Source organism: Capricornis sumatraensis, chromosome 1 (assembly GCF_032405125.1).
Source record: "Capricornis sumatraensis isolate serow.1 chromosome 1, serow.2, whole genome shotgun sequence".
NCBI classification, from domain to species: domain Eukaryota; kingdom Metazoa; phylum Chordata; class Mammalia; order Artiodactyla; family Bovidae; genus Capricornis; species Capricornis sumatraensis.
The window spans coordinates 217,606,036-217,629,470 of NC_091069.1; the positions used below are offsets into that span (position 1 = coordinate 217,606,036).

Below are 23,435 nucleotides of genomic sequence, written 5' to 3' on the forward strand. Positions count from 1 at the left end.
TAAAAACAAGGTCAATGAAAAAATGGAACTTCTAGGAAAAGAAAGCTACTTTTTCCTTCTTTCCTTCTAGAAGTGAATGAGAGCTTTGTCATCCATCTTGAAGAGGAGAGAAGAACTTGAGGCTGCCACAGACCATCATACGGAGCTGACGTGGAGCCATAGCGAAAAAGAAAAACACGAATGCAAAGAAAGAGAAACTAGATCCTGTCCACAGTGTTTGTACCTTAAATCTACCTTGCCCTGAAGTTTTCCCTATCTCTAGACTTTTTAATTATGTGTGCCAGTTAGTTTTCTTTATTACTTAAGCCAGCTTGAGAGGTGTGTGTGTGTGTGTGTGTGTGTGTGTGTGTGTGTGTATACACACGCGCATATATTGCAAGTAATAGAAAAACTAACTGATAGAGATGGTCTATGCTATTCAAGGTTATCTACAGAATGGAAGAATTTTGGTAGAATGTATTTCAATGTCTTAACTACATAAAAGGCTTAAACTTTTTTCCAGGTTAAATTCAGAACAAGAATCTTTATCTGTAAACCTCACTACAGATTAGACTATTGAATCTCAGTATTTGTTTTAGATCCAAGGTAGCTCAAAAAAGAACTTCAAAAGCATATATCTTAAATTCTTAAAACCTAATTTTAATTGTAATTTTCCTTCCTTTTATAATGATAATGCAAAATTTTGGAAATGAAAAATAGAGGAAGGAGGGAAAATCACATACATTCTTATCACCTAAAATTTACAAATCCTAATAGTTGGTTGTTTTTCCTACTAATATTTTTACTATGATTTTTTTCCTTGATTGAGCCCGTTCAGATTGGTAAAAGTAATATCTATTTGTCTTGATTTAAAAAATGAGTCAGTCAGTCAGTTCAGTTGATCAGTTGTATCTGACTCTTTGCAACTCCATGGACTGCAGCACGCCAGGCTTCTCTGTCACCAACTTCTGGAGCTTGCTTAAACTCATGTCTGTTGAGTTGGTGATGCCATCCAACCATCTCATCCTCTTTCATCCCCTTCTCCTCCTGCCTTCAATCTTTCCCAGCATCAGGGTGTTTTCCAATGAGTCAGTTCTTTGCGTCAGGTAGCCAGAGTATTGGAGTTTCAGCTTCAACATCTGTCCTTCCAATGAACACTTAGGACTAATCTCCTTTAGGATGGACTGGTTTGATCTCCTTGCAGTCCAAAGGACTCTTAAGAGTCTTCTCCAACACCAGAGTTCAAAAGCATCAGTTCTTTGGTGCTCAGCTTTCTTTATAGTCCAATTCTCACATCCATTCATGACTACTGGAGAAACCATAGCTTTGACTAGACAGACCTTTGTTGGCAAAGTAATGTCTCTGCTTTTTAACATGCTGTCTAGGTTGGTCATAGCTTTTCTTCTAAAAAGCAAGTGTCTTTTAATTTCATGGCTGCAGTCACCATCTACAGTGATTTTGGAGCTCTAAAAAATAAAGTCTCTCACTGTTTCCATTGTTTCCCCATCTATTTCCATGAAGTGATGGGACAGAATGTCATGATCTTTGTTTTTGAATGTTGAGTTTTAAGCCAGGTTTTTCACTCTCCTCTTTCACTTTCATCAAGAGGCTTTTTAGTTCCTCTTCACTTTCTGCCATAAGGGTGGTATCATCTGCATATTGGAGGTTATTGATATTTCTCCTGGCAATCTTGATTCTGGCTTGTGCTTCATCCAGCCAGGTGTTTTGCATGATGTACTCTGCATGCAAGTTAAATAAGCATGGTGACAATACACAGCCTTGATGTACTCCTTTCCCAGTTTGGAACCAGTCCATTGTTCCATGTCTGGTTTTAATTGCTACTTCTTGACCAGTATACAGGTTTCTCAAGAGGCAGGTAAGATGGTCTGGTATTCCCATCTCTTGAAGAATTTTCCACAGTTTGTTGTGATCCACACAGTCAAAGGCTTTGGCATAGTCAATAAAGCAGAAGTAAATGGTTTTCTGGAACGCTTTTGCTTTTCCTATGATCCAACGGATGTTGGAGATTTGATATCTGGTTCCTCTGACTTTTCTAAATCCTGTTTGAACATTGGGAAGTTTTCAATTCATATGCTGTGAAGCCTGGCTTGGAGAATTTTGAGCATTACTTTGCTAGCATGTGCAATTGTGCACTGGCTCAGACAGTAAAGCGTCTGTCTACAATGCGGGAGAGCCGGGTTCAATCCCTGGGTTGGGAAGATCCCCTGGAGAAGGAAATGGCAATCCACTCCAGTGCTATTGCCTGGAAAATCCCATGGACAGAGGAGCCTGGTAGGCTACAGTCCATGGGGTCACAAAGAATTGGACACGACTGAGCGACTTCACTTGAACTTTCTTTGGCATTGCCTTTCTTTGGGATTGGACTGAAAATTGACATTTTCCAGTCCTGTGGCCACTACTGAATTTTCCAAATTTGCTGGCATATTGTTAATAAGTGAACTTCTGGTCAATATGAAACAGTTAATTGATGTGGAATATCCCCTCACACACACATACACACAAACACACTCCAAGAAAAAATATTTGCTGAATAAAGTGTAACAAAATAGGAGAGAACAAGATGACGGAGGAGTAGGTAGATGTGGAGTAGATCTCTCTCCCCAGATACATCAGGAATACGCCTTCAGACACAGAAGTGTATGCAGAACACTAGCTGAGAGCAGACAGGAGTACCTGACCAGCAGAAGAGAATACACAGACCCACACAAAACTCGGTAGGATGAAGGAACTAGGGGGAAAAACAGGAGTGTTTGTTAGTAGGGCTAGACCTGCCCTCGGTGTGTGGGGGACTGAAGCAGGGGTCCGATCCCCACAATGGGGCAACTGTCTGAGTCAAAAGGCTGAGAGTGAAACAGCTGATCTGTGGAAGCCTAAATGGAATGAGAATCAGACAGTCCTTGCTACAGCCATACATACCCCAGACAGGGATGCAGACCCCTGGAAGGTGCAGCAGCAGGGAGATGGAGATTAGGGTTTATGGAGCAGTCCCAGGGAGAGGGGCTGCTGTTAGCTGCTGAGAGATGGATCAAGGAGGTGTGAGGGAGGAGATTGTGGTGGGAAATGCCTGTGGAGGAAAGCCAGGAAATTCCTGTGGAGGAAAGCAGTAACAGGGAGATACTGCTGAGTCACTTGTAAAGGATGGAGCCATCACCATAGCCTCTCTCCCCCAACAAGCCAGCATTGGCAGCTGAACAATAGAGAGGCTGGCCCATCAAATGCCTGATGCACTGAACTACAGAGTAGGACCCCACCCAGGGCACTCCTTTAAGTGTCTGATGTGCTAGGCACATCAGGACCCCAGTCAGAGGGCCCCATCTATGTGCCTGATGTGCCGAACAACAGAGAAGGACCCTAGGCAAGAGAGCCCTCTAAGTGCCTGAATGGGCAGAGCTATGGAGAAAGACTGGCCAAAGAGGCCTTCTGATCACCAGCTACAAGAGGCTCAAGAAAAGACTTTGACAGGGCCATAACTCCTGTGGCCGAGGCATTCTATATCCCTGCACACTTGGCACCACCAGGGTCCCCGTAAGCCAAGCAGCTGCACCACCTTCACGCTCAACTCTCACTGGGGCAGAGCTGCCACAGGCAAGAAAAATCGTGTGTCTATGCATGCAGGGTCACTTCAGTCATGTCCGACTCTTTGTGACCCTGTAGACTGTGGCCTGCCAGGCTTCTCTGTCAGGGACGGGGGTTCTCCAGGCAAGAATACTGGAGTGTATTGGCCAATACTGGTTGCCATACCCTTCTAGAGCACTATATTTCCTGCTGCCCTAGCTGCCAACTCCCCTGAGTACCTGGTGCTGCCAGAACCCCTGCAACCCAAGCAGCTGCACCACCTCCACACCTGCCCCTCACAGGAGCAAACCCAAGTCCTCTAGGGCAGTCTCAGGAGCAAACCCCAGTGGATGACCCACATGCAGAGGTGAAAATAAAACCACAACTGAAACCCAGGAGCAGTGTGGCTAAGGAAGAACCAAACCTTCCCACCAGCTGTATAAGCTGCAGATTAAATCCACATGATCAACTAGGCAGACTCTGTGTCTATGGAGTACATTGAGAGCGCCCACAAAAGAAAATGCACGAGTTCTGATAGCTGTGGACATTGGAGGCAAGAATACAGAGTAGGACCAGATTAGAATCTGAGCTGCCCCCACTGCAGGTCCAGAGAGCTGCACAGTGTTGGAAGGCATCCTAAGGAGGTGTGGTGGACTATGACTCCCAGCGAGAGAAAGGACTCTGACAGTAGTGACTTAAGAAAAACATTCATTATTCTTATGTTTTGATTTGTTCTGTAGATCCTTTTGGATTTTTTCCTTTTTTCTTTCCCATCTCTCCCACCCCTGACCTGCTGTTGTAGTTGTCAGTTTTATTAGCACTATGAAATCTAATTAAGCTTTTGAGTTGTTTTTTCTTTTTTTCTCAGTCACATTTTTTATTGTTGTTATAAACCTCTGCCTTTACATTGAGCTTTTGCAGTTGTGGGGAGTTTCCCTTTTTCTTTTTTTCTTTCCTTTTATCTTTTTCTAATTTTAATTTTTAAATTTTTAACTCTATTATTATTTTTTCTACATTTATTCCTTTGTTTGCTTTTCCTACTGTTCTTTTCCCCTTGCAGTTAATCTTTAATATATATAAATCGGCTTTATCTACCTTTATTTACTTAGTATATCTATTCTTTCTTTTCTTTCTTCCCCCCTCAACATATTTGTTAGTTTCATTTTCATTGCTTTGTTCCCCAGTTGGCACCTTGTTTTAGTTTTGCTTTCCAGTTTGTGCTTTAGTTAGTTTTGTTCTGGTAGACATAATTTCTGGTTTCCTTTGTTCACTGGGTCAACCTATTGTACTTTATTTTTGTTGGACTGTTTTGATTTTGCTTATGGGTGTATACGCATAAGTGTATATTCAGTCACACTTTATTGTTGTTATAAACCTCTGCCTCTACATTGGGCTTTTGCAGTTCTGTGGAGTTTTCCTTTTTTTTCTTTTTTCTTTCTTCTTCCATTTTTTTCTTTTCTCTTTTTTATAAATTTAGTCTTTAATTTTTTAAACCTATTGTATTTTTTCTAAATTTATTCTTTTGTTTGCCTTTCCTACCATTCTTTTCCCCTTGCAGTTAATCTTTGATGTATATAAATCTTCATTTACCTCTCCTTAACTTCTCATATCTATTCTTTCTTTCCTTTCCTCTCAACATATTTGTTAGTTTTATTTTCATTGCTTTATTCCCCAATTGGCACCTTGCTCTAGTTTTGTTTTCCAGTTTGTGGTTTAGTTAGTTTTGTTCTGGTAGATGTAGTTTTTGGTTTCCTTTGTCTGCTGGGTCAATTCTATTGTACTTTATATTTCCTGGACTGTTTTGACTTTGCTCATGGGTGTATATGTATATATGTACATTCATTATTTTAACTATTATTTGCCTGATTTTGTAACTGCCATTTGTGCAGGATTCATCTTTGGTTTATTGATTTGGATATTTGTTTTAATCTCACTTAATGCCATAATGAATCACTTGTGGAATCTTCATTCCTGACCAGAGTTCAAACCCTGAGCCTTTGGAGTGGGAGCACTGAGTCCAAGACCCTAGACTACCAAGGAATTAACCCTAGAGAATATCAAATAGTGAGAACTCACACAAAGGAAACCACTTGAATACAAGACCCAGCATCACCCAGCCACCAGTAGCACCCTATCCAGGACGCCTCATCTAAACAACAGACAAAACAAAAATACAAACCCAATCATCAGCAGACAGGATTACCACCCCACTCAGCCTTGCCCGTCTGAGGAAAAACAAACAAACTAACACAAAATCAGCACAAGTCTCACCCTATACAGGGCTTACACAAACCACTGAACCAAAGGAGGGGAGAAACCAAAAGGAAGAAAGAATTCAACCTTGAAGCCTGGGAAAAGGAGACCTCAAACACAGTAAGTAAAAAAAAAAGAAAAGAAAGAAAAGGCAGAGAAATGCTACACAAATGAAGGAAAAACCTAGAAACACAGAAGTCCAAATAAATGAAGAGGAATTAGGCAAACTACCTGAAAAAGAATTCAGAATAATGATAGTAAAGATGACCAAAAACCTTGAAAACAAAATGGAGAAAACACAAGAATCATAAAAAGACCTAGAAGAATTAAAGAATAAACATACAGAGATAAACAACACAATTACTGAAATTAAAAATACTCTAGAGGGAATCAATAGCAGAATATCTGAAGCAGAGAATGAATCAGTGAGTTGGAAGTAAAATGGTGGAAATAACTTCTGAAGGGCAGAATAAAGTAAAAAGAATGAAAAGAACTGAGGATGGTCTCAAAGACCTCTGGGACAATATCAAATGTACCAACATTCAAATTATAGAGGTCCCAGAAGAAGAGAAAAAGAAAGGGTATGAGAAATTTTTTGAAGAAATTATAGTTGAAAATTTCCCCGACATGGAAAAGGAAATAGTCAATGAAGTCCAAGAGGCACAAAGAGTCCCATACAGGATAAACCCAAGGAGAAACATAAGACACATACTAATCAAACTAAAAAAAACTAAACACAAAGAAAGAATATTAAAAGCAGCAAGGGAGAAGCAGCAAGGGAGAAGCAACAAGTAACATACAAGGGAAACCCCATACACTTAAAAGCTGATCTTTTCAGCAGAAACTGCAGGACAGAAGGGACTGGCAGGACATATTTAAAGTACTGAAAAGGAAAAATCTACAACCAAGATTATTATATTCTGGCAAGGATCCCACTCAAAATTGATGGAGAAATAAAAAAACTTTTCAGAAAAGCAAAAGTTAAGAGAATTCAGTACCACAAAACCAGCTTTACAACAAATGTTAAAGGGACTTATACAGTCAAGAAATGTGAGAAGAAAAAAGATGTACAAAATCCACCCCAAACAATTAAGAAAAATGGCAATAGTAACATATATATCAATAATTACTTTAAATGTAAATGGATTAAATGCTCCAACCAAAAGACACAGACTAGCTGAATGGATACAAAAACAAGACCCATATATATGCTGTCTACAAGAAACCCACTTTAGACTTAAAAACACATATAGACTGAAAGTGAGAGGATGGAAAGATATATTCCATGCCAGTGGGAAGCAAAAGAAAGCTGGAGTAGCAATCCTCATCTCAGACAAAATGGACCTTAAAATAAAGAAGATTATAAGAGATAAGGAAGGACACTACATAATGATCAAGGGATCAATGAAGAGGAAGACATAACAATTGTAAATATCTATGTACCAAACATAAGAGCACCTCAATACATAAGACAAACACTAACAAACATAAAAGGAGAAATTGACAGTAACACAATAATAGTAAGACACTTTAACACCCCACTCACACCAATGGATAGATCATCAAAACAGAAAATTAATAAGGAAACACAAGTCCTAAATGATACATTAGATGAGATGGATCTCATTGATATCTTCAAGACATTCCATCCAAATGCAGAAGAATACACCTTCTTCTCAAGTGCACATGGAACATTCTCCAGGATAGACCACATATTGGGTCACAAATCAAACCTCAGTAAATTTAAGAAAATTGAAATCATATCAAGCATCTTCTCTGACCACAACACTATGAGACAAGATATCAATTACAAGAAAAAAACCATAAAAAATACAAACAAATGGAGATTTAAAAACATGTTTCTAAATATCCAACAAGTTATTGAAGAAATCAAAAGGGAAATAAAAAATTTTCTAGAAAAAAATGACAATGAAAACATGAGAATTCAAAACCTATGGGATGCAGCAAAAGCAGTTCTCAGAGGGAAGTTTGTAGCAATACAATCCTACCTCGAGAAACAAGAGAAAAATCGAACAGAGTCTGACTTCACACCTAAAGCAAATGGAAAAACAACAACAACAACAACAACAAAAAACTAGTAGAAGGAAAGAAATCATAAAGGTCTGAGCAGAAATAAATCAAAAAGAAATGAAAGAAACAATAGTAAAGATTAATAAAACTAAAAGCTAGTCCTTTGAGAAAATAAGCAAAATTGACAAACCTTTAGCCAGACTCATCAAGAAAAAAAGAGAGAAGAATCAAATCAACAAAATTAGAAATGAAAAAGGAGTGGTTACAAGAGACAATGCAGAAATACAAAAGATTATCAGAGACTATTATGAACAACAATATGGTGATAAAATGGATAACCTGGAAGAAATGGACAGATTCTTTAAAAAGTTCGATCTTCCAAGACTGAGCCAGCAAGAAATAGAAATTGTAAACAACCCAAATACAAGCACTGAAATTGAAGCTGTGGTCAAAAATCTCCCAGAAAACAAAAGCCCAGGACCAAATGGCTTCACAGGAGAATTCAATCAAACACTTACAGAAGAGCTAATGCCTATCCTTCTAAAACTCTTTCAAAAAATTGCAGAGGAAGGAACACTTCCAAACTCATTCTACGAGGCCACCATCACCCTGATACCAAAACTAGACAAAGACAACACAAGAATAGAAAACTACAGGCCAATATCACTGATGAACATAGATGCAAAAATCCTCAACAAAATTTTAGCAAACAGAATTCAGCAACACATCAAAAAGCTCATACACCATGACCAAGTTGGATTTATTCCAGGAATGCAAGGATTCTTCAATATACACAAATCAATTAATGTGATACACCATATTAACAAATTGAAAGATAAAAACCATATGATCATCTCAATAGATACAGGAAAAGCCTTTGAAAAAATTGAGTACCTATTTATGATTAAAATTCTTCAGAAAATGGGCATAGAAGGAACCTGCCTAAACATGTTGAAGGTCATATATGATAAGTGAAGTTGTTCAGTCGTGTCTGACTCTTTGCGACCCCACGGACTGTAGCCTACCAGGGTCCTCTGTCCATGGGATTTTCCAGGCAAGAATACTGGAGTGGATTGCCATTTCCTTCTCCAGGGGATCTTCCCAACCCAGGGATCGAATCCAGGTCTCTGGCATTGTGGGCAGACGCTTTACCATCTGAGCTACCAGGGAAGCATATATGATAAGCCTATAGCAAACATTATTCTCAATGGTGAAAAACTGAAAGCATTTCCCCTAAGATCAGGACCAAGACAAGGGTGTCCACTTTCACCCCTATTATTCAACATAGTTTTGGAGGTCCTAGCTACAGCAATCAGCGTGAAAAAGAAATAAAAGGAATCCATATCAGAAAAGAAGTAAAACTCTCATTCTCTGCAGATGACATAATACCGTACATAGAAAACCCTAAAGATAGTATCAGAAAATTACTGGAGCTAATCAGAGAATTTAGCAAAGTTGCAGGATACAAAATCAATACACAGAAATCACTTGCATTTCTGTATACTAACAATGAAAAATCAGAGAAATTAAGAAATCAATCCCATTCACCATTGCAACAAAAAGAATTAAATATCTAGGAATAAACTTACCTAAGGAGACAAAAGAACTGTACACAGAAAATTATAAGACACAGATAACATAAATCAAAGATGACATAAACAGATGGAGAGATATTCCATGTTCCTGGGTAGGAAGAAGCAATATTGTGAAAATGACAACACTACCAAATGCAGTCTACAGACTCAGTGTGATCACTTTCAAGTTACCAATGGCATTTTTCGCAGTACTATTCATATGGAAACACAAAAGACCCTGAATAGCCAAAGCAGTCTTAAGAAAGAAGAATGGAGCTGGAGGAATCAACCTTCCTGACTTCAGATTATACTACAAAGCTACAGTCATCAAGACAGTATGGTACTGGCACAAAAACAGAAATACAGACCAATGGAACAAGATAGAAAGCCGCCTTATTTTTGACAAAGAAGGCAAAAATATACATTGGGGCAAAGACAGCTGCTTCAATAAATGGTTCTGGGGAAACTTGACAGCTACATGTAAAGGAATGAAATTAGAACACTTCCTAACACCATACACAAGGATAAATTCAAGATTAAAGACCTAAATGCAAGACCAGAAACTATAAAACTCTTAGAGGAAAACATAAAGCAGAATACTCAAAGACATAAATCAAAGCAAGATCACCTCCTAGAGAACAAAAGTAAACAAGTGGGATCTGATTAAACTTAAAAGCTTTTGCACAGCAAAGGAAACTATAAGCACAGTGAAAAGACAACCCTCAGAATGGGAGAAAATAGTAGCAGATGAAACAAATGACAAAGGATTAATTTCCAAAATATACAAGCAGCTCATACAACTCAATGCCAGAAAAACAAACAACCCAATCAAAAAGTGGGGAAAAGACCTAAACAGACATTTCTCCAAAGAACACATACAGATAGCTAACAAACACATGAGAAGATGCTCAACATTGCTCATTATTAGAGAAATGCAAATCAAAACCAGAATAAGATATCACCTCACACTGGTCAGAATGGCTATCATCAAAAACTCTACAAAGAATAAATGCTGGAGAGGGTGTGGAGAAAAGGGAATGCTCTTGCCCTGTTGGTAAGAATGTAAATTGATATAGCCACTGTGGAAGATGGTATGGAGATTCCTTAAAAAACTAGGAATAAAACCACCATATGACCCAGCAATCCAACTCCTAGGCATATACTGTGAGGAAACCAAAATTGAGAAAGACATGTATCCTATTGTTCATCGCAGCACTATTTTACAATAGCTAGGACATGGAAGCAACCTAGATGTCCATTGACAGATGAATGGATAAAGAAGTTGTGGTACATATACACAATGGAATATTATTCAACCATAAAAAGGAATGCATTTGAGTCAGTTCTGATGAGGTGGATGAACCCAGCACCTATTATACAGAGTGAAGAGAGTCAGAAAGGAAAGATAAATACTGTATTCTAATGCAGCTATACAGAATCTAGAAAAACGGTACTGAAGAATTTATTTTCAGGGCAGCAATGGAGAAACAGACATAGAGAAGAGACTTACGGACATGGGGAGAGGGGAGGAGAGGGTGTGATGTATGGCAAGAGTAACATGGAAACTTACATTACTATATGTAAAATAGATAGCCAACAGGAATTTGCTGCATAGCTCAGGAAACTTGAACAGGGGCTCCGTATCAACCTCGAGGGGTAAGATGGGGGAGGAAGATGGGAGGGAGGTTCAAAGGGAGGGGATATCTGTATACCTATGCCTGATTCAAGTTGAGATTTGACAGAAAACAACAAAATTCTACAAAGCAATTTATCCTTCAATAAAAAAATTTTTTAATGTAACAAAATAAATTTAAATGCAAGCTTAAGGCCTAGAAATGGAAATCTCTAGATGTTAAAAGAAAGGGAGCATCAAAATCAGAAAAGCAGACAACATGTATGGGTACCATGTCTTCCTACCCTCATTTAGGAAGCAGAGAAGCTCTGTTTCATGAAGCAGACATAGGTAATCCCATGAGTATTATCTTTAACAATCCAGCTTTATAAACATAATTATTATTGGGAAATCCTTCTATGTTCTGGTTATAGGTTGGACCAGTTTAAGTTTTCAGCTATGATTTTGTATATTTTTCTCAGTGTTCATAGGTAGAAGGAAATTCAGTGATGCTGTTCAGTGGATGGGAATCAGAGTTGTGAATTAACTTTCTAATTTATCCTAAATGCATACATAGGTCTTTGTTTTCTTCTATCAAGCCTATCTCTGGGTATAAAACAAAATAAACAGCTCTCTCTGCTCTTGCTCAGGTTAACAGTGGCCTCATACTTGTGCTCCGTCATATTTGACTCTTTGCAGCCCTTTGGAATTTTGCCAGGTTCCTCTGTCCATAGGATTTTTCAGGCAAGAATGCTGGAGTGAGTTGCCACTCCCTCCACCAGGGATCTTCCCAAAGCAGGGATCGAATCCACATGTCCTGCATTGTGGGTGGATTCTTTACTGCTGAGTCTTCAGGGAAGCCCTAACAGTGGCCTCCATGTTCCTAAATCCTATGGTCTCTTCTTTGTTCTCATCTCACTTAACCTCTCACCAGTATTTAACACAGTTCATCTCTCCAGCTTCTTTCATTTGGCTCCTGATCCTGTCTCTCATTTTTCTCCTACTTTTCTGAGTGCTTACCCTCAGTGTCCTCCGCTGATTCCTCCTCATCTCTCCCGCCTCTAACACAGGGAGCAGGGGGCACAGTCTGAGTTTTTCCTTTTTTCTGTTAACACTTACTTACCAGTCTCATGGCTTGCCATTCTCAGGATAGACTGATGACTTCATGATGTATATCTTTAAGTTTCCAGGCCAGACCTCTCCTGTGAACCCCAGGCTCTTGTCTCTTGACATTTTATTTCCTGTAGTCTAATTAGGCATTTCAACCACCCATGTCCAAAAATCAAGCTCCTACTTTTTCTCCCACCAGATCTTTTCTTGCAGTCTTAACTCATCCCATTTAAGGGTAATTTGGCTATCCCAATAGCTCAGGTCAAGTAATTTAGGATCATCTTTTATTAGTCCTTTAATAATATGTTACATCCCATCTATTTGCAAATGCTCTTTACTCTTAAAGTCTACCCAAAATCAGATTACTTCTCACCATTTTTACCCTCATTCAAGCTATCATTACATCTTACCTGGACTATGATAGTAACTTCTTAACCAGTAACCCTGTTTCTATCTTTCAGTCTATTTTCCAATTTAGCTATTGGAATGATACAGTTACTCATTCTATCATGCTTCTGTTTTAAAAAAGAAAGTGAAAGTCACTCAGTTGTGTCCAGCTCTTTGCAACCCCATGGACTGTGTGGAAAGGCGAGAATACTGGAGTGGGTAGCTTTTCCCCTCTCCAGGGGATCTTCCCAACCCAGGGATCAAACCCAGGTCTCCTGAATTGCAGGCAGATTCTTTACCAGCTGAGCCACAATGGAAGCCCTAAAAACAAAGAAACTCTAGGCAATTCCCTGGTGATCCAGTGGATAAGTATCCACCTGCCGATGCAGTAGATATGGGTTCAATTCCTGCTCCAGGAAGGTTCCACACGCCATGGAGCAACTCAGCCCACATGCCACAATAATTGAGTCTAAACTCTAGAGTCCTTGAGCAGCAACTACCGAGCCTACATGCTGCAACTACTGAAGCCCAAGAGCCTCAAGCCTTCACAATAAGAGAAGGGATCACAATGAGAAACCCGCACACCACAATGAAGAGTAGGGTAGCTGCAACTAGAAAACGCCTGCACAAAGCAACAAAGACCCAGCACAGCCAAAGATAAAATAAGCAAATAAAAAGAAACCCTGTATTAAAATAAATCAAATCATATCACTCTCTTGATCAATACTCTCCAAAGTCTTCCTACTCACTCAGACTAGAAGTCAACATCTTGTAAACAGCCTACAAGGACCTGCATGATTTGACTTCTGTGCTGTAAAGTATTAACCTTGACCAAAAAAAGGTTTGACCCTTTGCCCTCAGCTCCTGAGAGGTAATCTCTAAGCCTTTGTAATGCTCTACCCACCAGAAGTGTGTTTACCCAGAGGACTTGAGCCATGCCTGAAGGTCTAAACTAAATGTGTTTTATAGCAACTCTGTGTGTCTGAAAACCCAGTGGATTATCTGCCAGTGAAAAATGAGGGTTTAGACCTTATACTCCTGCTTAATCATTCATTTATTCAGCAATATTTACCCTAGATACACTAGATGAGTTCTACACTAGATAGCAGGTGGCTCAGTGGTAAACAGCCTGCCTGCCAATGCAGGAGATATGGGTTTGATTCCTGGGTCAGGAAGATTCCCTGGAGAAGGGAATGGCTATGCACTCCAGTATCCTTACCTGGGAAATCTCATGGACAGAGGAGCTTGGCGGGCTATAGTCCATGGGGTTGCAATAAGTTGAGTTGGACACAACTTAGTAACTAAATAATAACAACAACACTAGACCCCAGATTCTGGGGATCCTGCAATCAACCCTACATACGGCATCCCTGTCCTCCTGGAGTTCACACTCGAGTGTGAGAGAAAATCAATACAGAAACAAACAAGTAAGAGTGGTAAGAGGGGGGAAAATGAAGAAAAAGAAAACTATATAGTGTTTTCTTTCGAACAAAACCTGAGATCATTCCATGTAAACCCAAGGTAACTAGATGAACAGACACTTCCGTAAGAACATCCAGAGAGTAGAAGGAATTCTGTGTTTCCAGTTCAGGACCATTTCATCTGATGCTCAAAAGACAAGCTGATCTTTTTTGATAACTGGTCTATATATGTTGTAATTTCAAATAAGTAGGGAAAATTTAAGCTATCAAAAATAACTTTGGGAACTTAAAAAATGTAAATTTAAGTTGCTATCTCATATGCTCAGTCAGTAAAGAATCTGCCTGCAGTACAGGATACCCAGGTTCAATCCCTGGGTTGAGAAGATCCCCTGGAGAAGGAAATGGCAACCTACTCCAGTATTCTTGCCTGGAAAATCCTATGGACAGAGGAGCCTGCCAGACTACAGTTCATGGGGTCTCAAGAGTTAGACATGACTTAGCAACTAAACCACCACCACCACCACAAGAAATTTCACCTGGGTTAGAGACTTTCACATGAAAAATGAAACCAGAAATATGCTAGAATCCATTGTGGAAAAACATATTATCTCATTTGGGGGAGACCTTTTAAAATAAGACATTCATTTCAGTTCAGTTTGGTTGCTCAGTTGTGTCCTACACTTTGCGACCCCATGGACTGCCCCACACCAGGCTTCCCTCATGCTGGGGAAGATTGAAGGCAGGAGAAGAAGGGGACGACAGAGAATGAAATGGTTGGACGGCATCACCAATGCGATGGACATGAGTTTGAGTAGGCTCCAGGAGCTGGTGATGGACAGGGAAGCCTCGAAGCAGTCTACGGGGTTTCAAAGTGTAGGACACAACTGAGCAACCAAACTGAACTGAACTGAATGTCTTATTTTAAAAGGTCTTCCCCAAATCAGATCATATGTTTTCCCACAATGCATTCTAGCATATTTATGACTTCATTTTTCATGTGTAAGTCTCAGGGATCGAACCTGGGTATCCTGCACTGCAGGCAGATTCTTTACTGATTCAGCGTATGAGATAGCAACTTAAATTTACATTTTTAAAATCCCCAAAGTCATTTTTAATAGCATAAATTTTCCCCACTGATTTGAAATTGCAACATATATAGACCAGTTATCAAAAAAAGATCAGCTTGTCTTTTGAGCATCCCAGGTAAGGATACTGGCATGCCTAGCCATTCCCTTCTCCAGGGAATCTTCCTGACCCAGGAATCAAACCCATATCTCCTGCATTGGCAGGCAGACTCTTTACCACTGAGCCACCTGCTATCTAGTATAGAACTCATCTAGTGTATCTAGGGTAAATATTGCTGAATAAATGAATGATTAAGCAGGAGTATAAGGTCTAAACCCTCATTTTTCACTGGCAGATAATCCACTGGGTTTTCAGACACACAGAGTTGCTATAAAACACATTTAGTTTAGACCATCAGGCATGGCTCAAGTCCTCTGTGTAGATAAACATACTCCTGGTGGGTAGAGCATTACAAAGGCTTAGAGATTACCTCTCAGGAGCTGAGGGCAAAGGGTCAAACCTTTTTTTGGTCAAGGTTAATACTTTACAGCACAGAAGTCAAATCACGCAGGTCCTTGTAGGCCATTTACAAGATGAAGGCCCAGGAGTCTTCTCCAACACCATAGTTCAAAAGCATCAATCCTTCAGAGCTCAGCTTTCCTTATGGTCCAACTCTCACAGTCATACATGACTACTGGAAAAAACTTAGCTTTGGCTAGACGGGCCTTTGTCAGCAAAATAATGTCTCTGCTTTTTAATATGCTGTCTAGATTGGTCATAACTTTTCTTCCAACATCTTCCAAGGAACAAGCGTCTTTTAATTTCATGGCTGCAGTCACCATCTGCAGCAATTTTGGAGCCCAAAAAAATAAAGTCTGTCACCATTCCCATTGTTTCCCCATCTATTTGAAGTGATGGGACTGAATGCTATGATCCTTGTTTTTTGAATGTTGAGTTTTAAATCACCTTTTTAACTCTCCTCTTTCATTTTCATCAATATTAAAGCCAAAAAACAATGAGGGTGGGGAAGAGGGGTAAGAGGGAAAATCGGGGTAAAGGAAGAAGATGGCTGATTTGATTAATTTTATTAAGAAGTTACAATGAGGATTAACCTTTTGGGAAATTATTCATAGAGATTCTGGTCTTTTCCAGTGAGCATCTCAAGAAGCAATCATGGTTCCTTTTAAGGTATAACCAAGACTTTCCTGGTGGCTCAGTGGTTAAGAATCCACCTGCCAGTGCAGGGGATATGAGTCTGATCCCTAATCCAGGAAGATTCCACATGCACAGGAGCTAAGCCTGTGAGTCGCAGCTACTGAAGTCCTCACATTCTAGAGCCTGGGTTCTGCAACAAGAGAAGACGCCACAATAGGAGCCGTGCACTGCAACTAGAGGGCAGCCCCAGCTTGCTGTAACCAGAGAAAGCCTGCAAGCAGCCACGAGGACCCAGTTCAGCCAAAAGTAAATAAACAAGTATTTTTTAAAATAAAAGCCATAACCAGCTTCTAAATGCATGTGTTGCCACTATATGCTGAGGTACAGAATGCTGTAAAATTTCAAAAGCAGGGTGAATCAGTGACCTCTTACAGACCCTCCAAATGCTAAAGCACGAGCTTAGATACTTAAATGAGCTGCACATTCTACACCCACACGCTATAATTGTCAGCGCTTCTATCTCATTCTGCCAAAGGGAACTCACGGAGGGAAAAATAGACTAAAGACAATTGGGTCAAAACTCCCTTAACTAAAAATATGCCACATGACCCACTGAGAAACAGTTTCCCTGGGGCCTCGCAGCTCCTCCCACCTCTCCCAGTGGGCTTACCAGGACCTATGGCCAGAATCCACACTCTCCTGCTCAACAGTTAGTTTGGAGGAGACCTCTTCCTTTCTCTGCTGCTTTAGTCTCTTGGGGGTGGTTCCCTGACCAAGCTTTATGGGTACCTGATTTGGAGGCTGGAGAGTTCCAGAGAACCACATACTTGGCCTTCCCTGCCCTTGCACTCTGCCTGTCAGTGCTCAAAGGGCCTCATCCAGGTCCTGGTAATTCTCAATAGCCCCCTACCATGTACACTCCCCAGTGGACATGCTAAGCAGATAAACACAGGTGACTAAATTTATGGAGGTCAATAAGGTCAGTATGTCTTCGAAATCCATCTCAGCTTTGAACCTCAATTTCAAGATGAAAATGTGGTGGCCTTGTTGGGGAGCCGTGGAAGTTGCAGTCCTTGATGCAGAATTGGTAGCAGTAGCCAGGAGGCCTTTAAGATAAGCTTAGCAACAGTGTCAGCACCACAGCGCCACCTCCCAGTCCAAAGCAAACATTGCAATTAGTCACCACCCTCTTTCCCACTAACATCCTCCCTGTGCTAAAAGCTAATTCCAGTTTGAACTATTCCAGATTGAAGGAAATGAATAAGCCATGACAACAAACTACAATATGTGATCCTGAACTAGATCCAATACTGGTGAAATAAAAAAAAAATGCTATAAAGGGCACTATTGTGTTGGCTGGCAAAATTAGAATACAGACAGTAGATCAGAAAAAAACTACATAATATGACTGAAGTTGGTAACTGTACTTGGGGGGCATATGAAAAAATATCCTTACTCTTAGGATGTACTGAGGGATAAAAGGGCCATGTATGTAACTTACTCTCAAAAGGCTTGCAAAAATAAATTGGAGGTGGAGGGGATGCAGAAAGCAAGCTGTAAGAATATGAGCAAATGGAGCAAAATGTTAACAATATATTAAAGTGCCTACAGATATTCTATATATTATTCTCCCAATTTTTCTGTTTGTTTGAAATTTTTTCAAATAAAATGGGATGCTTTTTTATAATCTGATTTTCAGACTAGATAGCTTGGCTAAAATTAGCTCCTCTACCACCTGAACTTCCACCATTAGAGGTTTGCTTCTTTGGATATGACATGTTTTACAGATACGCCAGGACTCCATCTTCAACTGGGACTGCTTTGCTTACATATGTTCTTTGATATCATGATTGTTTGAAACACACTGTCCTGGAATGAATCTTCATCTAAACATTGGCACACATCACAAAATATGTAACTGAAATTTTGAGGAGCATCAGTTGACAACTAGCTAAGGGCATTCAGAGGAATCACTGATAAGAGGCTAAAGTGTTAGGCGTGAAGGTGCCCCATGATAAGCAAAAATGAGCCCTGGATATAGAGGAGGAAGGGCATCATTATTCAACCACATTCTAATTTGGTATTGAGCCAGACCTGCAAGGTCATGGTTCTAAGAACATCGTGGGTTCTGAGCCAGATTTCCCCCAGGCAATCCTGACAACACTCTCCTTCCAGTTTCACTACATCTGCTCCATCTTAACTGTGCAACAAGTTGTCTGCACCTGAGATGGGTCAAAAGACAGCAACAGAACATTCTCTGAAGGAAAGACAATGAGGTGATATGTCTGCCTTTCTTTTTTTCACACCACCTGCAGAGGTCTGTGGGTGGTTCAGAATCCCATTCTTGGAAACTCCCAGATGTAGAAAATTTGCTCTATCAAGTATCTAGTAGATATTTGCTCTGTCGAATATCTAATGGGGTTAGGTTATGATAACATATCACTGCTACAACATCAGGGCTTCTCAGAATCCCAAGAATACATTGGTCATAACTTCTTACTATTTCCCATTGTGGTATCAAAGGAGATGCTTCTAAATTTTCACAATCAAGGGGACTATGCACATTCAACTTTAAGTTCTGGTCTAGGACTGTTTGGGAAAAGTTTAAAGATTTCTGTTTTTTGTGGTTCAGAGAATTGAATGAAGAGCTTCATTTTTTAATGAAATAGCACATCTTAGTGGCACTTGCAGGCACTGCAGAGAAATTTAGGAAGAGGTCTTGTTGTTTGGTTTCTGTTTTTTCCCTTGAGTAAAAACATATTATAGTCATTCCTTGGACAGGAAAACCAGCTCTCAAAATGGTTGTTTTTAATATAAAACAGTTATAAATAATTTCTATATGAGAAAAGGCAGGTTCACATAACCTAGTGTTGTTATTGAGCCCTGAATTTTCAGTGTTTCATTATGCATAAAGCAACTATCCCTCTGGGAAACCACAAGTGGAAATTTCAAGACAGAATGAAAATAATATTACAAATCCAAGGGGCATTCATCTCTCAGCCTTGCTTAAATTTTAAAGCATTTTCTATTTAAACTGACACTTAAAACATACTCGTTTTAGAACTTCTTTCCATTCAATAGGAAATAAACATTCAGCTGCATTTTGAAGAGACCCCCTTCACTAAGCCTTCTAAGTCTTTCACCAGCAGGCTCTTCACATTTCAAATAATCACATAGGCTCTGAACCTGGAACATCTCAGTGTCAGCATCATTCCTCCAGCAATGTCAATGCCAGGAGAGTTGCAGTCAGAGGACCCAAAGCAAATTAGCACAGGCCCTGAGACTGACCAAAATGAGGCCAGTCTAAAATAAATCATGTAGGCTTTTTTTAACATGGAAAATACAACCCCCTGCTCAGCTAGCATTTTTTTTCTAGGCTTTTGATTTTCACAATCTTGGCCATATGTACTTTTCAAGCAGATCTGAGTGTGCCAAGCGTTCCATGAAAAATGTAGGTCAGGGGAATATGTGGTGAAAGGGTGTTTGGAGGGTTGGGAGAGGCTAGGAGGAAGACAGTGAGTTCAGCTGGGTAACAAAAATAATTTTCGACTTCCACAGTGGAATGGAAATCACGAAAAGCAGGAAAGGCAAGAAGCGGGTAGTCTTTCCTGAGCGCTCACTATGTGCCCCTTTGCATGAACAGCACAGTCCTGGGAGGGATGCTTTGTGTGTATTTTCATTTCGTAGACAAAGAATCAGAGGATCAGACAAAGGGGTAGGGTGGAGGAGCTGGCCTGCAAATCCTCCAGCCAGGATACTACATTCCCATTATGACAGAATCCAGGGAAAGAGTTTACGGAGCAAAAACTAGCTCTTACTTATCTTTAGAATCTTCATTTGGAAATCAGTGAAAGCTATCAGTTAATTAATATCTTCAAACGCTTCACCCAACATTTTTGAGGAAAGTTGGTAGATGAGTGAAGTTTCACTCTAGCTTTCTTGCCCTCTTCTTCAGGCCTTCTCCCTTGCATCCCTTCACAGTTCCTGTAGCACTGGGCTGTGTCCCGACAACCAAGCTTGCCCCCAGTTCCTGTCTAGAACCTTCCTTCCTATCTTCTCTGCTTTCAGGTCAGTTGGCCAATGTCCTGTTTCCTTCTTGATCTGCTCCCTATTAGCTTATATTACACACCTCCATTTTAACAGGAGAAACAGAGCCTCTAGTTGAAGAAATTCTCAGGCAATGTGGCAGGTGGATGGGAGAGGTACTGGAAGGTACCAGTGGGAGTTCTAGCCCTATTCATTCCATTCTGTCTCAAATTATTTTTATTCCAGACATAAGGCTAGGCACTGGAAATCTACTGACTGATGAAAAATAATTTTTATCTTTTTATTACACCATTTGGAGAGTAATTTATTCCAATATTTCATGAGGCTATTTTCATTAAATAGGAGACAACATGAGAAGTAAAAAAAAAAAAATGCTTTCTCAATAGATCTTAACAATATGTTCCAATAGGAGAAGCAAAAAATATATATATATATACATATAAGCAAATGAGGAAAGCAGAGTAATGTGCTCAGAACTGTGCAAGATTTAATTACAGGTGGTTATTTTATGCTCCTCTCTCTTTTCTAAATACATCACCATATACTTTTCCTTTCAGCCTGTGAAAGATGACTAAATGATGGGTTCCTAGGAGTGGTTAAGAAGGAGGTGAAGCAAGGGAATTCTGTTTGTTAGGTTCTCACTTGGGCAGACAGTAAGCTAAGCACTGTTATGAACGTGAGTTCATTTAATTCTTACAACAGTGTCATGAGGTAAGTTGAATTAGGCTCATTTTACAGATAAGGAAACTGAGGCCCATCAAGGTTAAGTAACATTTTATCTAAGATACAGGAGAAGGCGATGGCACCCCACTCCAGTCCTCTTGCCTGGAAACTTCCATGGACAGAGGAGCCTGGTAGGCTGCAGTCCATGGGGTCTTGAAGAGTCAGACACGACTGAGCAACTTCACTTTCATGCATTGGAGAAGGAACTTGCAACACACTCCAGTGTTCTTGCCTGGAGAATCCCAGGAATGGGGATGGGGCTGTCTATGGGGTCGCACAGAGTTGGACACGACTGAAGTGACTTAGCAGCAGAGCACTATTAAAGGGGAAAAGGGTGTTCCTACTTGTCTCAGGGGTCTTTCTGTTTCCTAACTTCTGAATGCATATACCCCAAGAAGCAATACACCCAAGTACAAAGCATGAGAGGATTACAAAATAGTATAAGTGCTAGTCGTTTTCCTCAAGATGACAACAGCATACTTTTGAGACACACACCACACACACACAATCCAGACTATATGAATCAAAGACAAGTCATTCTGTGAGAAACTGGGGAGAGTCTGTGGGTTGGATTTACATTGGCTAAGGGGACATGTAAGAACATTCTAGGTGGGAAAAGTTATGATGAGTAAGATAAAAGTAATGATGAGTGAGACTCAACGTTTCATTATTTACAGTGAGTAAGATGAAAGTAACGATGAGTGCGACTCAGCATTTCAGGACAGGGATAGAGGGTTGGTGTGCAAAGAAGTAGGACTGAAGCAGATTACAGAGTAGAACAAGAAAAGTAGTGCTTGGCAAGCTGGACTAAAGCGGAATGGTGAATGTGACTGAACCGCAGCATCCCCGGGAGGCAGGGTGTACGGTGTGTGCGATGTATGTGGTGTGTGTGTGGCGGGGGCGGGGGGGGGAGGTGCGGGTAAGAAATGTGTGGGGAATATGGGGAAGGGATGAGGTGTGTGGATGTGTGTATGGGTGTGGGATGTGTGTGTACAATGTGTGTGGAATATGCGGTGTATGTATATGTGGGTATGTATATTCGTGAATGTGATGTGTGTGTGGTGTGTATATGGTGTGTGGGGGATTGTGTTGGGTATGTGTGGGATATGTGGGGGTTTTGAAATATGTGTGTCAGGGTGGTATAGGGAAGTGTTTGAGGTGTGTAGTGTGTGGGAAGTGTGGGGGGGTATGGGGGGTGTGTATATGGTGTGTGTATGTGGGCTGTGTGAGGTAAGTATGTATAGTGTGTGGAATATGGGGGGGTGTATGTGTGTGATATGGGGGCATATGTATGGTGGGAGTGCATTTGTGTGTATGTAGGAGAGTGTAGGGATATGTGTGGGGTGTGTATGGCATGTGGAATATGAGGGTATACGGGTGTGTATGTGGAGGCTATGAGTGGGGTATGTGTGTGGCGTTGGGGATGTGTGGGGGGTGTGTTGGCATGAGGTGAGATGGGGGTTGGAGGGGTGGGAATAAATATGGATTGTGGAAAAATCACTGGACTTGGACCAAAAGGCAAAGGTTCTAGTCCCGGCTATGTTGTTGACGAAATGCAACACTTTTGAGCCTCAATTTTCTTCAGCTATAAGACCAGAAATTGGAGCAAATTATCTCCAAGGTCTGTCCCACATCAGCAATTCCAAAACACCCCACCTATCATTTTGCCCTTTCCCACCTTCAACTCAAGGTTGTAGCAAATTTTGTCTTTGGTTGGCAAAAAGCATTCTTTTTTAATTTGAGAAAAAATTGTTTCATTCCATGAACCTGTCATTATAAAACAGCAAAATGTTTTATTATTAGTGCAGAACCTTTAGGTATAAAAAATTCCAGACTAATTGGAATGCTGTTAAACCAAGGCCATTTCTTCTACTGCACCCATTTGCTTTGGCTGAATATTACTTGGTATGATGCCCCTTATTAATATTAGGGGCCCCATGAGAAAGATCCTGAGGAATCTCAATGCTGTGTTTACTATAAGGATTTTTTTAAAGATGTTATTAATTACACCAAGGAGAAGAACTTTCTCTCTAATCTCCAGAAATGTTCCATCCCTGAACAGCTGGCTCCTATCCATCTCAAGGACTCCGCGATTGCTGTAAAGAGCTCCTTGGCCCTCTTCCCAGTGTGGTACTGCTGGAGAGCACAGAGCCAAATCCAGGTCCAAGTCCATAAGTAAAGTGTAATTGGGACACAGCCATGCCCACTCCTGTGCTTATTGTTGACGGCTTCTTCCCTGGTGGCTCAGATGGTTAAGAATCTGCCTGCAATGCAGGAGACCAGAGTTCTATCAGAAAGATCCCCGGGAGAAGGGAATAGCAACCCACTCCAGTATTCTTGACTGTAGCCCGCCAGGCTCCTCTGTCCATGGGGTTGCAAAGGGTTGGACACTACTGAGGAACTAACACTTTCACTCTTCACTTCCACCTACAAGGGCAGAGCTCAGTAGGTAGAACAAAGGTAGACGTGCCCATGAGCTTAAAATACTTACTCTCTGGCCTT

General features: G+C 40.5%; 1 protein-coding gene across 3 annotated transcripts in view; it reads right to left on the bottom strand.

Annotated features, from left to right (window-relative positions):
- KCNAB1 (potassium voltage-gated channel subfamily A regulatory beta subunit 1) overlaps nucleotides 1-23,435 on the bottom strand; it is a 458,084-nt gene that overhangs the window by 403,856 nt on the left and 30,793 nt on the right. The gene's annotated exons all lie outside the window — the stretch shown is intronic.